Here is a 13076-nt window from a genome sequence, read left to right as displayed (position 1 = left end):
GCCCTCCTTGCACGCCTCTCGCCGAGGACCCTGGCCACGTCCTCCGCCTCGCCCTCGCCTCCGGGAAAGAGCCCCCGCCGCCGGTACCCCTTGAGCAGCCCCGAGAGCTGAGGGCTCGGCTACCGGCCGCCTCTCCCCCTAGAAGTAGCAACCGCGACCGCAACTGGTGCCCCGTGTGAGGAGGTGTCTCCACACAACAGTTCAGCAGGTCGATCGCTCGCCCGGACGCCTCTCCAGCTTCCCGTTTCCTCGCCTGCAAGGTAGGGCCGCCTCTCCTTCGCCGCTTCTGGAGCCGTGGGAGGTTCCCTGCTCCGAAGCCGCTCATCCCTTCCCCCACGCTCTCTTCATCCAGTAGGAACTCCTCCCTTCCCCCACGCTCTCTTCGTCCTTTTGTATGCGCACTTCTATGACCCCCGTTCCTCCTAACACTCTCCCTCTTCCCCTCCATTACTTTGCTGTAGTTCTTTGTATTTTTATTTCCTCATTTGGTGCCGTGTGCCTCTTTGCAACCGCCCCCCCTGACTGCTCCCGTTGCCAAAGGGCACTGCTTTCTGCTCTCGCCGTCTCCTTCGGCCTTGCGGCCACAGCTTATCTCATTCTCTCTGCTCGGTAAACAACTCCTCCTCCTCCTCCCTGCCAGCCGGCCGGCCCGGCTCGGGAGCAACCCCCCCTCCTCCCCCCTCAGCTATGGGTAATCGTATATCTACATGTCAGGCACCTCAAGTTCGTGCTCTAGCGGGTCTCCTAGACACGCATCGCTGTAAAGTGTCTGTCCGGCAGCTGCAGGTGTACTGGGACCTCCTGCTCCCCTTTAACCCATGGCTCACCACTTGCCATCTTTGGGACCCTGTTACTTATGATCGTCTTATTGATCGAGTCACTAATGCCATGGAACATGAGAGCAAGCGCTTCCCTCCCGGCTTGCTCCCCACCTTGATAACCATCCGCTCCTGCCTTCAAGGCTCCCTCCCCCCCTGATCGAGGCCCCGTTAAATCCAAGCCATGACATCAGCCCTAAGCTGGGCCGGAAACCACATACGCTTTACCCTGCCCTTTCACAGGGCGGAGTTAGTCCACCATCTTATGCCTTGGGCCCCACCCTTTCAAAGGGCGGGGCTGATCCACCATCTTGTGTCTTAGCCACGCCCACCGTGCCGCCATCTTGCGACGCTTGGGGCCTCCCACTTCCGCTTCCCCCTTCGGCGAGCTCCCCCTCGGAGCCGCTACCGGCAGCTGCCGCCGCTCCTCCCACCCCACCGACTAACAACCCCTGGCTGCCTTCTACACCTCAAGGCAACCCTTGGGGCAACGCTCCCCCTACCCTCACTTCCGCGCCAAGCCCTTTGCAAGCGCGTCCTCCTTTCTCTCGTGCTTTTCGTTGCTTTCCTCTTAACCTTGCCCCCACCCCACAGAAACCGTATGACTGGTATCCCATTAACTCAGATACTATCAAGCAGCTTCGCAGGGCCGTCAAGGAGGACGGGTTAGGTAGCCCATACGCTTCCCAAATACTGCAGGATCTCGGCATGGACTATTGCATCCCCCAAGACTGGGCCTCGCTTGCCCGTTCCATTCTTAACCCCGGTCAGTTTGTTGACTGGCGTGCTCACTTCCAGGCAGAAGCAGCTCAGCAGAGTGAGCAAGACGCAGCCCTTGGAGTCTATCATCCCCCCGAAGCCTATATGGGCACTGAAGCGTTTCTAAATGCGTCTGCTTATATTAATACACCTGCCACCTTTTAGCCTATCCTTTGGAGAATCGCCTTACGCGCGTTTGCCAATTGCTCTGCCTGTCGGCCTAATAAATTCACCAAGTTCTTCCAGGAGCCGAGTAAGCCTTTCGCCACCTTTGTCTCCAGAGTCGAAGAAACCTGCGCTCAAAAGGTAAGTAATCCCCAGGCCCAATATTACATGTGCCCATCCTCAAATCCTGGAAAATCGTACTGTAATTCCCCCAACGAGTACTACTGTGCATACTGGGGGTGTGAAACACTAACCACTAATTGGAAGCCTCCTGTTCCTAATCATTACCTTACCCTAAAGTGAGCCCCTACAGGGTGCAAACTCCCTACTGTTAACTGGCTCGGCCAAGAAAGTGAGAAATCCTGCACACATCTTAATCTTACAGTGCAGCTCCCCACTGATCCCTCCTGGTTACTCGGTCAAACTTGAGGCTTCAGAATCTATGAGAAAGGAGCCGACCGAGAATCACTTATTCTAATAAAAAAGGAGGCTGTAAGCCAACCATACCAAAATACTGCTTTAAAAACACCCTCTGGCATAGGTCCCAATAAAGTCATTAACCCCCTTTTTCCACAGCTCTCCAGCCTCACCTCAACTCCAACCAGCCGCACCTCAGCTGCAAACAACGCATCGCCAACCCCACCACCCCAGCTTCCTTTGCCCCCTTCTCGTTATTCCTCTCCCCTCCTCAGCCTCATCCAAGCCGCCTTTGCCTCAGTGAATTCCTCCAACCCCAATTTTACCTCCTCCTGCTGGCTTTGCCTCTCCACCTCTTCCTCACTATACGAGCCCGTTGCCTCCAACCTCTCCTTTTCAGAAAGCACAGAAAACAACCCCTTGGAATGCAATTGGAATACCTCTGCCGTCCCCCTGACTTTTCATTCAGTCTCCTATACAGGAAAGTGCGTCCGCCCTCGCTCCAGTAACTCTCCCGACCTCACTGCCTGTGCCAGCTATTCATCTCCCAGCAGCTCGGCAAAATTTCTCATTCCTCATAACTCCTCCCAATGGCTCTGCTCCTCTACAGGACTTACCCCCTGTCTCAGCACGAATGTCATCAATGAATATAAAGAAACTTGCCTCCTAATTGTCCTTATCCCTAGGGTCTTATACCACAGCGAAGAAGACTTCTTCCTCCGTCTAGAAAAAACTGCAGCTCCTGCCCTTCTGCAAAAGCGAGAGCCCATCACCGTCCTTACAATTGCCTCCCTCCTAGGTCTTGCAGGCGCTGGCACCGGAATCGCTGCACTAGCCAGTCAGGACTCCGCCCTAACTCACCTCAGAGCGGCTGTTGACGAAGACATTCATCACTTACAAAACGCTATTCACCATCTAAAAAATTCTGTCAATTCCCTCTCTGAAGTAGTGCTCCAAAACCGCCGAGGTCTTGACCTTCTCCTCCTCAAAGAAGGAGGCCTCTGCGCCGCCCTAGGAGAAGAGTGCTGTGTTTATGCCAACTCCACAGGTCTCGTCGAGGACAGCCTGAAAAGAGTCCGAGAGGGACTAGAGAAACGTAAAAGAGATCGTGAAGCCACCAGTTATTGGTCCAGTTTTTTCACTCCCATCCTCCCATACATCCTTCCTTTTCTTGGCCCCCTATTAATAATTATTCTAGCTCTCATCTTAGGACCCTGCCTCATCCGCAAAATTGTCCAGCTTGTAAGAAAACAAACGGATGCCATCTTTTCCTCGTTCGTGCAAATCCAGTATCAACGACTCGCCACCTCTAACGCCCCCCACTCCAAAATGACAGCCAACCCTCCGCGACCTCAACGCCACCGGTCGACTCGCCAACCGCGAGGCCCTTCTCAATCACCTGAACATCGTTCTCACCTCGAGTTCCAGCTTCTCTGAACCCCTGAACTTTAAACCCCTCACCTTCACCCAGCCCGCTGCAGCGAAGCCATTGTCAAGCGCCCGGGCACCACACCAACATTGAGCTCCAGCCTCGTTGAGCCACCGTCAACCCCTTTTTCCCTTCCCTGACCTCCCCCTTCCCTCACCCTTAGCGGACCTCTCCGGTAAAGCCTCTTCCTCTAATTAGAAAAGAAAGGGGAATTGCGGGTGTCTGAGCTTGTACCTCGGCTTGCCAGGCCTGGGCCAGGGGACCTGATATCACCCCCTGGGGAGGGTAGTAGGTACGGGCGTGAGTGCCCTCTGCAGCCCCCCCGAGCCTGGGGAGCGAGGTCAAGGCAGCTCCCTTTTCCTCACCCAAATTGCCACTGGCAGGGGAGGCTTGCCGGAGGAAACCGCCTTTCTCCCAACTGCCCTTTCCCCACTTCCTTATCTTACCCACTCACTCCCTGGTGCCAAGGCCACTCCTGCCACCGCCAGCGCGCATGCCCGTGGCCAGAACAACCCCCGCCCCGCTGCAGCGGTTCCGGCGTTCTCTCAGAACCAATCCTAGCCCCTATCCCTTCAATATTGCCATTTAAGGCTGCTTCACCTCCTTTCCAGCCCTGCCCTTCTTACCAGCCTATATAACCTGTAATCACCCCTGAATAAATCTCTTTGGCGCATACTCCTACTGGATGAAGAGTGTCTTGTCCCTATCGCCGCCCTCCTTGCACGCCTCTCGCCGAGGACCCTGGCCACGTCCTCCGCCTCGCCCTCGCCTCCGGGAAAGAGCCCCCGCCGCCGGTACCCCTTGAGCAGCCCCGAGAGCTGAGGGCTCGGCTACCGGCCGCCTCTCCCCCTAGAAGTAGCAACCGCGACCGCATAAAATGAATATTAAAAAAAAAAGTATACTTCATTAAGGAAGAAATAAAGCAAACCCAGAAGAATGAGCTACAAGTTGCAATAAATAAAATAGTAAACATGTCAAAAAATTTAATTAATATCTATGACAAAAAATAAGTTTGGTATTAAAAATATAAAACCCAAATTCTAGACAACCAGAATGAGATTGAGGGTTATGGAGTGTTTAGGGGATCATGAGTAATCAAAGTATGCTAAAACCCTTGTTGCATTTCAAAACATGCTATATGCTTTCTTGGAAAACACGTATTGTTAAATGTATATGTTGACAATTTAGGCATTACCACTTTACAAAAACAGAAATAAGACCTACAAATTAAAAACCAGCAGAAAGGGGTAAACTGAAAGAGAAGAGCAAAGAAAATGGAATATAAATCGAAAACACAAAATAAGAGAAAAAGTAAGCCCCAGATATATCTTTATCCCAAAAATGTAAAAAACTTAAACTCACTTAATAAAAATATAAAGACTAGCAGATTGGATAAAAACACACAATATACTACTCATGATGGTGGAAAGTAAAGGGATAGAGAAAAATATATATTATGTGCCAACAGATAATGTTGATTGGTTGACATAGCCCCCAACTACAACCTGCTTTTCACCAACTCATATATGCCAGGGGTGGCCATATGACAAATCAAGTAACATGTATGCAAAAATTCTACTGAGAAGTGATCCCTTTCCTAATAAAAAGAGAAGGCATCACGGAAAAAAAGCATTTGGCTCTAACACCTTCTTCCTCTTAGAAAGTGTCTTGATGTATAGAGGTTTGCCAAGCATTGAGCAACCTTGAAGACAAAAGGCACACACTGATTATGAGGAACAACAACACAAAATGCGGTTGGGTCTCCAACAGTATCAGTAAGCCAGGCCTGGGCAGTTTTACTGCTGGACTTCTTATTACATGTGGAAAAATAAAGTAAGGTGTGCCATATGTAACAAAACATATTCTCAACTCATAGATTATGCAAAACTAAACAAAGGAAAGGGCATTTGGCAATATTAATGTCATACAAATTAAAATTTAAAGCAATAAAAAGATTAATGAGAGACACCATATAATAAAAATAATAAGTTACCAAGAATAAATAAAAAATGAACTTTTATGTTCCTAATAGCATAGACTGGAAATAAATAAAAGAAAATCCCAGAATTACAAAATGAAATGGAAAAATCCACTTTTACAAAATAGTAGATTATGGACCAACAGACAAAATATTGACAGAGATATAGAAAATTTGAGAAGATATTATATACTTCTCAAATGTTTATATCTCAAATATAAAATTTATAGATAGCAAATACATATATATATGCATATATGATTGTCTCCAATGAGAAATAAAGTCTCTTAAAGCAAGCATGTTTTGTTTTTCAATTCACCACTTACTAGGTTACAAAATAAGTCTCAATCAACCCAAAAAGATAGATGCCATGTAACTCATATTCTTTGAAGGCAACAGAAAGACAAAATAGCAGTGAAAACAACTGTTTGGAAATTTAAAAATTTATTTGAAACATTTCATGCATTAAAGACTAAAATCTAAATAGAAATTTTTAAAAATTATAATATTCGAAACAGCTTACTAATGAAAAAAGTGCTACATTTCAAAATGTATTAATTAGTTTGGCTGATATTGTAGATTGCTTCTCTCAACAACCATTCTCAATCCCCTTCTCACTTGTTTTCCTCTACTACAAAGGCAAGGAAGGAAAAAAGGGAGGGAGGGAGGGGGGGAAAGCATCAACAAAACCAGAACCTATTCTTTGCACAAACTAACACAATAATCAAGGGGGAAAAAGTCAAAAGGTATTAAGAATCAAAAAAGGGGGAAATAATTAGATGGGGGGACTTTTTTTTTCAATCACACAAGAATACTTTGAATAGATTTACACTAAAAAAGTGTACATATTTAGATAAAATATTAATGTAATTTTTTAAAAATATCAAAATTCACTCAAACAGAAATAAAAAACTTGACTGAACCATTAACCATTAAAATAAATGAATCAATAAACAAAAGTCCACCTCAACTTCCCTCCAAATAAAATAAAACACAGGCAAATACTTGTAAGTTGTATCACTATATGATATAAAGGAATGAATAATTGCTGAAAATTAAAAAAAAAAGAGTTGGCATGCTTTAGTTGATTTAACTATACTTCAAATTATGGTGAAGATATCCTGAATGGTTCAGAGGAGCCAAGCCAGAGATTTTTGTTTATTCCATGGGGAAGGAGTGATGGCAAGATTCAGATTGTTTTGATAGCTTGTATGAACTCCAATTCCTTAAATGGACAGATATTACAGTGGTTAGACACTGTAATAGAAATTAAGTTTTAGGTGTTTATTTTTATTTCTTTGGGACCATAGGCTGAGTTTCACAAATCAAAGATCTCTCTCTTAGTACACCCTCCAGATTTACCAAAGGCTGCTGATGATTGGTTTGGGTAGGTTGGGCATCTTTTGTTTCTCTCATGATTACATTTTTCTCTTTAGTCACCCTATTGAGGGTTTTGCATAGTTTGGAGTCATGGCAGTCCCTGGTATCAACTAAACTGTCCTTGTAGAAATTTCATTTGGAGTCATGATTCAGTGATTCAGAGTCTAGATTTAGAGGACATCCATCCCCTATGATGACTATAAAACAGCTTCTATCTTCTCTGTAGTACTATAAGCACCCATAAATGTGAGGATGGAGGGGGAACTGCCAATATATGTTATTAGAAAAGGTAAGATAAAAATTGCCTCAGAATGAACTAATGAAAGGGCAAATTCCATTTGCTTGGACCTCTGAAGTACGATAGAGACTGGAGAAGAACTCTACAAATGCTGAATAGAAGAAAAAGAAAAAAAAAAAAAAAAAAAAAAAAAAAAAACACCAAAATCAGGTAGAAGATTTGCATCCTGGAACCGCCAGTCTGGAGCCCTCTCCTCATTTGGTCTTGCACAGCTTGGGATTTGCACAGAGGCAGCACAGCTCGGGTCCCTCCTGCCCCAGATGCAGATCACAGCAACAAGTTAGAACCCCACATATATCCAGCCACAGGGATCCAAGTCCACAGACCCAGGAAGAAACATAAGTGGCTGGGGAGTGCCACCTACAAAAGTGTCCTCAGACAAAAAGAGACCACAGTAGAACTATTGATAAGAGGTGCACACACAATCCAGTCTCTACTTGCTGGACCACCTAAATATAAAATGGACCTCTCTGTATTGGCCCCATCTTGCTCCCCAGGGCAGGATACCCTAGTAGGGAGGAAACCAGAGGAAGAAAAACCTTATGGAAAACAAAAGGGGGTGGGGAGGGGAAGGGACTGAACTGCTATAAGATAGGACAGATCCCAGAACTGAAAAGTGTCATGAAATGGGGACAATGAGTGAGGGAGAGACTTTAAAACTTATTAAAAATACACAGTGGTCAAAACAGCATGATACTGAGACAAGGATAAATATATAGACCAATGTAATTGAATTGAGAGTTCAGAAATAGACCCTCACATCTATGGCCAATTGATTTTTGACAAGGCTGCCAAGTCCACTGAATTGGGAAAGAACGGTCTTTTCAACAAATGGTGCTGGGAGAACTGGATATCCATATGCAAAAACATGAAGGAGGATCCCTGTCTCACACCTTATACAAATATTAACTCAAAATGGATCAAAGCTCCCAGGGGTGTAAGTCTCCCTGGCAATGTGGGACAACAATCCCAGAGATGAGCTTAGCCCTGGCATCATGGGATTAAGAATGCTTTTTTGACCAAAAGGGGGAAAAGAAATGAAACAAAATAAAGTTTCAGTGGCTAAGAGATTTCAAATAGAGTCACGAGGTGATTCTGGAGGTTATTCTTATGCATTATATAGATACTCCTTTTTAGTTTCTACTGTATTAGAATAGCTATACAGAAATACCTGAATCCGTTGAACTGTAATCAAGTAGACTTGATTCTTGATGATGACTGTATAATAATATAGCTTTTATCGTATGACTATGTGATTGTGAAAACCTTGTGACTGACAATCCCTTTATCTGGATATGCTATAGCCCAGAATATCACATTTGGAAAATATGAAAAAAAACTCACGTCTGCAATTTGAAGAAATGTAAAGTCTTTGGTTGAATGAATGAAGAAAATATGACAGAGATATTGCCTAGTGGTTTAAAGAATGATTATAATAAAGAAACATTTACTTTGAAGCATAAAATTGATGGACAGATGTTCCCTTGTCAATTCATTAAAATAGTTCCACTCTTATCCTGGGGGCCCAGCTTTAATTTTAGTATCTGGTATGTTGAGCTGAGTGGCACTGACAATCCTGATGTAGTACAACCTGCCTCAACTGGTATAGCAAGTACCGTGAACAGGAAGCCATTTGCCTTTGCCTAAAATGCTTCCAACAATGCTATACAAAGGCCTTTGAATCACTGCAAAAGGAAACCAAGATTACCCTGGATCATCCTATGTGAAACAAATCTTCATGACACACTGGTATTGAAGAGTGATTTTGATACTTGTGAAGAACTGATTGAAAAAGCTGTAAATGATGGCTTATCCAATCACTGTATCCGTCAACAGGAATATAAGCCATGATGGAGTCAAGCATTCTCAAAAGCACCAAAGGTGATAGAGAAGATAACTGACCAGGAATGAGAGGGAGCCATCAGATGGTTATTGATGTTCAAACAGAGATTGTTTATTTGTTTGGTGGCCGGGATGGAACACAAGATCTTGACTTCTGGGTGTACAGTGTGAAAGAGAACAAATGGACGTGTATCCCTAGAGACATGGAGAAAGAGAATGGTCCTAGTGCCAGATCATGTCATAAAATGTGCATTGACATTCAACAAAGGCAAAACTATACTTTGGGGTGTTATCTGGATTCCTCTGTGAGGAACAGCAAATCTCTGAAAAGTGACTTCTATCATTATGACATGGACACAAACACATGGATGTTACTAAGTGAGGATACTTCTGCTGATGGAGGACCGAAATTGGTGTTTGATCATCAGATGTGTATAGACTCAGAAAAACACATGATTACACCTTTGGTGGTAGAATTTTGAGATGTAATGGCAGTGTAGCTGATAGCAGAGCCAGTGAACCACAATTCAGTGGGTTGTTTGCTTTCAACTGTCAACGTCAGTCCTGGAAACTTCTTCGAGAAGACTCCTGTAATGCTGGGCCTGAGGACATCCAGTCTCAGATAAAATACTGCATGCTATTCCATTCAAAAAATCATTGTTTATATACATTCTGTGGCCAATGATCGAAGACCTCTTTGAATGACTTCTTCAGTTATAACGTGTACTCTGATCATGTAGACATAATATCAGATGGCACCAAGAAAGACTCTGTGATGTTTCCAATGATTGTGTTCACACAGAGAGCAACCACTGATTCAGATCTGAATGAAATGCATGTTTTATCTAGACTCAGCAAAGACAAGAAAAAGAGGGAAAAAATGTCAAAAATTCATTCTGGATTTATGAAATTGTAACAAATAGTTGGTCTTGTGTCTGTAAGAATGATCAAGCTGCAAAGGATAATCCAAGTAAAAGTCTCCAGGGGGAAGAAACATGTCCAAGATTTGCCCATCAGCTTGTATATGATGCGCTACACAAAATTCATTATTTATTTGGTGGGAATCCAGGAAAATCCTGCTCTCCAAAGATGAGACCAGATGACTTCTGGTCACGGAAGTTGTGCAGGCCTTCAAAAGACTACTTACTTAGGCACTGTAAATACCTCATAAGAAAACACAGGTTTGAAGAAAAGGCCCAAATTGCTCTGAAATATTTAAAAAATGATCTTTATATATCTGTGGATCATTCAGACCCAGAAGAGACAGAAGAGTTTCAGCTCCTAGCTTCAGCTCTGTTCAAATCAGGTTCAGACTTTACAGCTCTAGGTTTTTCAGATGTGGATCCACACCTATGCTCAAAGAACCCAGCTCTTTAACTTCTTAGTAAATTTCTTTCCTGACAGCATGACCTCTCCTAACAGCAACCTGGTAGACCTCATCACACTGTAACTGAAGTATCACTGGACACAGAAATGGAGAACATGAGTCTGCTTTCAGTATTTTGGATTTCAACTCTACTGACTGAAAATTAGGTTGCAGTGATTGAGGACTGAATCAGAGTTCTGAAGGAATCTTTATCATCAAAAGTTTTAACCCTCTTCCTCACACCTGACGTCAACCCCATTCTCCTCCTGTCCCTAAATTAGGCTAATAAAGTGAAATTGATTTACTTTCCATTTAAATATTTAAAAAAAGAAATAGGACTACAAAACCACTAGAAGAAAATGTATGGAAACATTTTCAGGACCTTGCGTTAGGCAATGGTTTCTTAGACTTCATACCCAAAGCCCAAGCAAAAAAGAAAAAGCAGATAAATGGGACCTCATCAAAATTAAAAACTTTTGTGCTAAGGACTTTATCATGAAAGTGAAAAGACAACTTACTCAATGGGAGAAAATATTTGGAAACCACATGTCGTAGTTTGGAGGCTGCACGTACCCCAGAAAGGATCATGTTCTTTTAATTCATTACTGTGGGTGTAGACCTATTATAGTTGGGACCCTTTGATTAGATTATTTCAATTGAGATGTGATCCACCTCATTCAAGATGGATCTTAATCGTTTTACTGGAGTCCTTTATAAGAGGATAAAACACATAGAGATGACATTAAGATAAGCTCACAGAAAAAGCCCCCCAAAGATGCTAAGAGAGGACCAACAGAAAACAGAGTGGAAGTCACTGAAGCCAGAAGCTGAAGACAATGAAACCTAGGAGAGAAGGACAAGTAGACACCTGCCATGTGCCTTCCCATGTAACGTGTCCTAGAAGCTAGCAGCCTGTCTTCAGAGTCCAGGTAATGTCCTGTTCATGCCTTGAGTTGGACATTTTCACAGCCTAAGAACTGTAAGTTGTAAGCTAATAAATCCCCATTGTAAAAGCCAACCCATTTCTGGTATACTGCATTTCACCAAATTTACCAAACCAAAACACCACATGTCCAATAAGAGTTTAATAACCAGAATATATAAAGAAATCCTATAACTCAAAAATAAAAAGACACACAACTCAGTGAAAAAGTGGGCAAAAGACATGAATAGACATTTCTCCAAAGAGGATACACAAATGGCTGAAAAGTACATGAAAAGATGCCCAACATCATTAGCTATTAGAGAAATGCAAATCAAAACCACAATGAGATACCATTTCCCACCCAAAAGAAGGGCTGCTATTTAAAAAACAACAAAAACAGAAAATTACAAGTGTTGGAGAGATGTGGAGAAATAAGAACACTCAGTCACTGATGATGGGAGTGTAAGATGGGGCAGTGACTTTGGAAGACAGTTTGGTAGTTTCTCAAAAAGCTAAGTATACAATTAAGATATCACCTGGCAATCCTGCTTTTATCTTTATCCCCAAAAGAATTAAAAGCAGGGACTCGAACAGATATTTGCACAATGATGTTCACAGCAGCATTATTCACAATAACCAAAAGACAGAAGCAACCCAAGTGTCCAACAACCAATGAATGGAAAAACAAAATGTGGTACATACATAGAATGGAATATTATTCAGCTGTAAAAAGGAATGACATTCTGATTCATAAGAAAACATGGATGAACCTTGAAGACATGTTGAGTGAAATAAGTCAGCCACAAAAGGACAAATATTGTATAATCTCACTGATATGAAATTAGAATAAGCAAACTCATTGGGTCAGAATCTAGAATGTAGGTTACCATGGACTGGGTTGGGATAGGGAATGGGAAATTAATGCATAATTTGTACAGAGCTTCTACTTGGATTGATTACAAAGTTTTGGAAATTGATGACTGTGACAACAACACAACCTTGTGAGTGTAATTACAGCCCTGAATTATATATGTGAAAGCAGTTAAAAGGGGAAATTTCAGTATTATAAGTACTAAAAGAAAAAAACATATTCAATTAAAAAATATGAGTAAAAAAAAATAGGCCTGTACAACACAATAAACCTTATTTTAAAGCAATGGACTATAGTTAATAGTAAAATTATAAAAATGTTCTTTCATGAATTATAACTAATGTACCACACCAAATGTGAGGTATTAATAATAGGGCAGTATATGGGAACTCTGTATTTTATATATTTTATGCATGATATTTCTGTTAATCTACAACTTCTTTAACAAAAAAAAATTTAATTTCAAAAATACACATATACATACAGAATAATAATCACAATTAAAAGCATAAATTTTAAAAATCTATATTAAACTTTTGTTTCTCTCTCTAAAACATCAATACCAGTTATAGGAGAGAACCTCCTTTCCCCTGGCATCCCATTTTCATGTGGAGCACAAGCAAAAGTTTAAGACAGCTGCCCTCTCTCCCTCTCATCAATTACTCTTCCCCACTGACAAAGAAAGGACTTAGGAGATTTAGATAATGACCTAAGCATGCTTATTTCAGCAATGCCCCTCTCCCAGTCCAGTTACTCTTGGGGATCATGCTACCTTAGGGAGCACATATTCTGCTCTGCTCCATTATGCACTTAAAATTGATGGTGATA

General features: G+C 42.7%; 1 protein-coding gene and 1 pseudogene across 5 annotated transcripts in view; one reads left to right on the top strand and one right to left on the bottom strand.

The window, feature by feature from the left end:
* TBC1D32 (TBC1 domain family member 32) overlaps window positions 1-13076 on the bottom strand; it is a 303664-nt gene that overhangs the window by 195678 nt on the left and 94910 nt on the right. The window lies entirely within an intron of this gene.
* On the top strand, window positions 8530-10536 carry LOC119539582 (annotated as a pseudogene).

The sequence above is a fragment of the Choloepus didactylus genome, chromosome 7, assembly GCF_015220235.1.
Source record: "Choloepus didactylus isolate mChoDid1 chromosome 7, mChoDid1.pri, whole genome shotgun sequence".
NCBI classification, from domain to species: Eukaryota; Metazoa; Chordata; class Mammalia; order Pilosa; family Megalonychidae; genus Choloepus; species Choloepus didactylus.
Note: the sequence above shows the minus strand (reverse complement) of the source record. Positions and strands in the feature narration are given on the sequence as shown.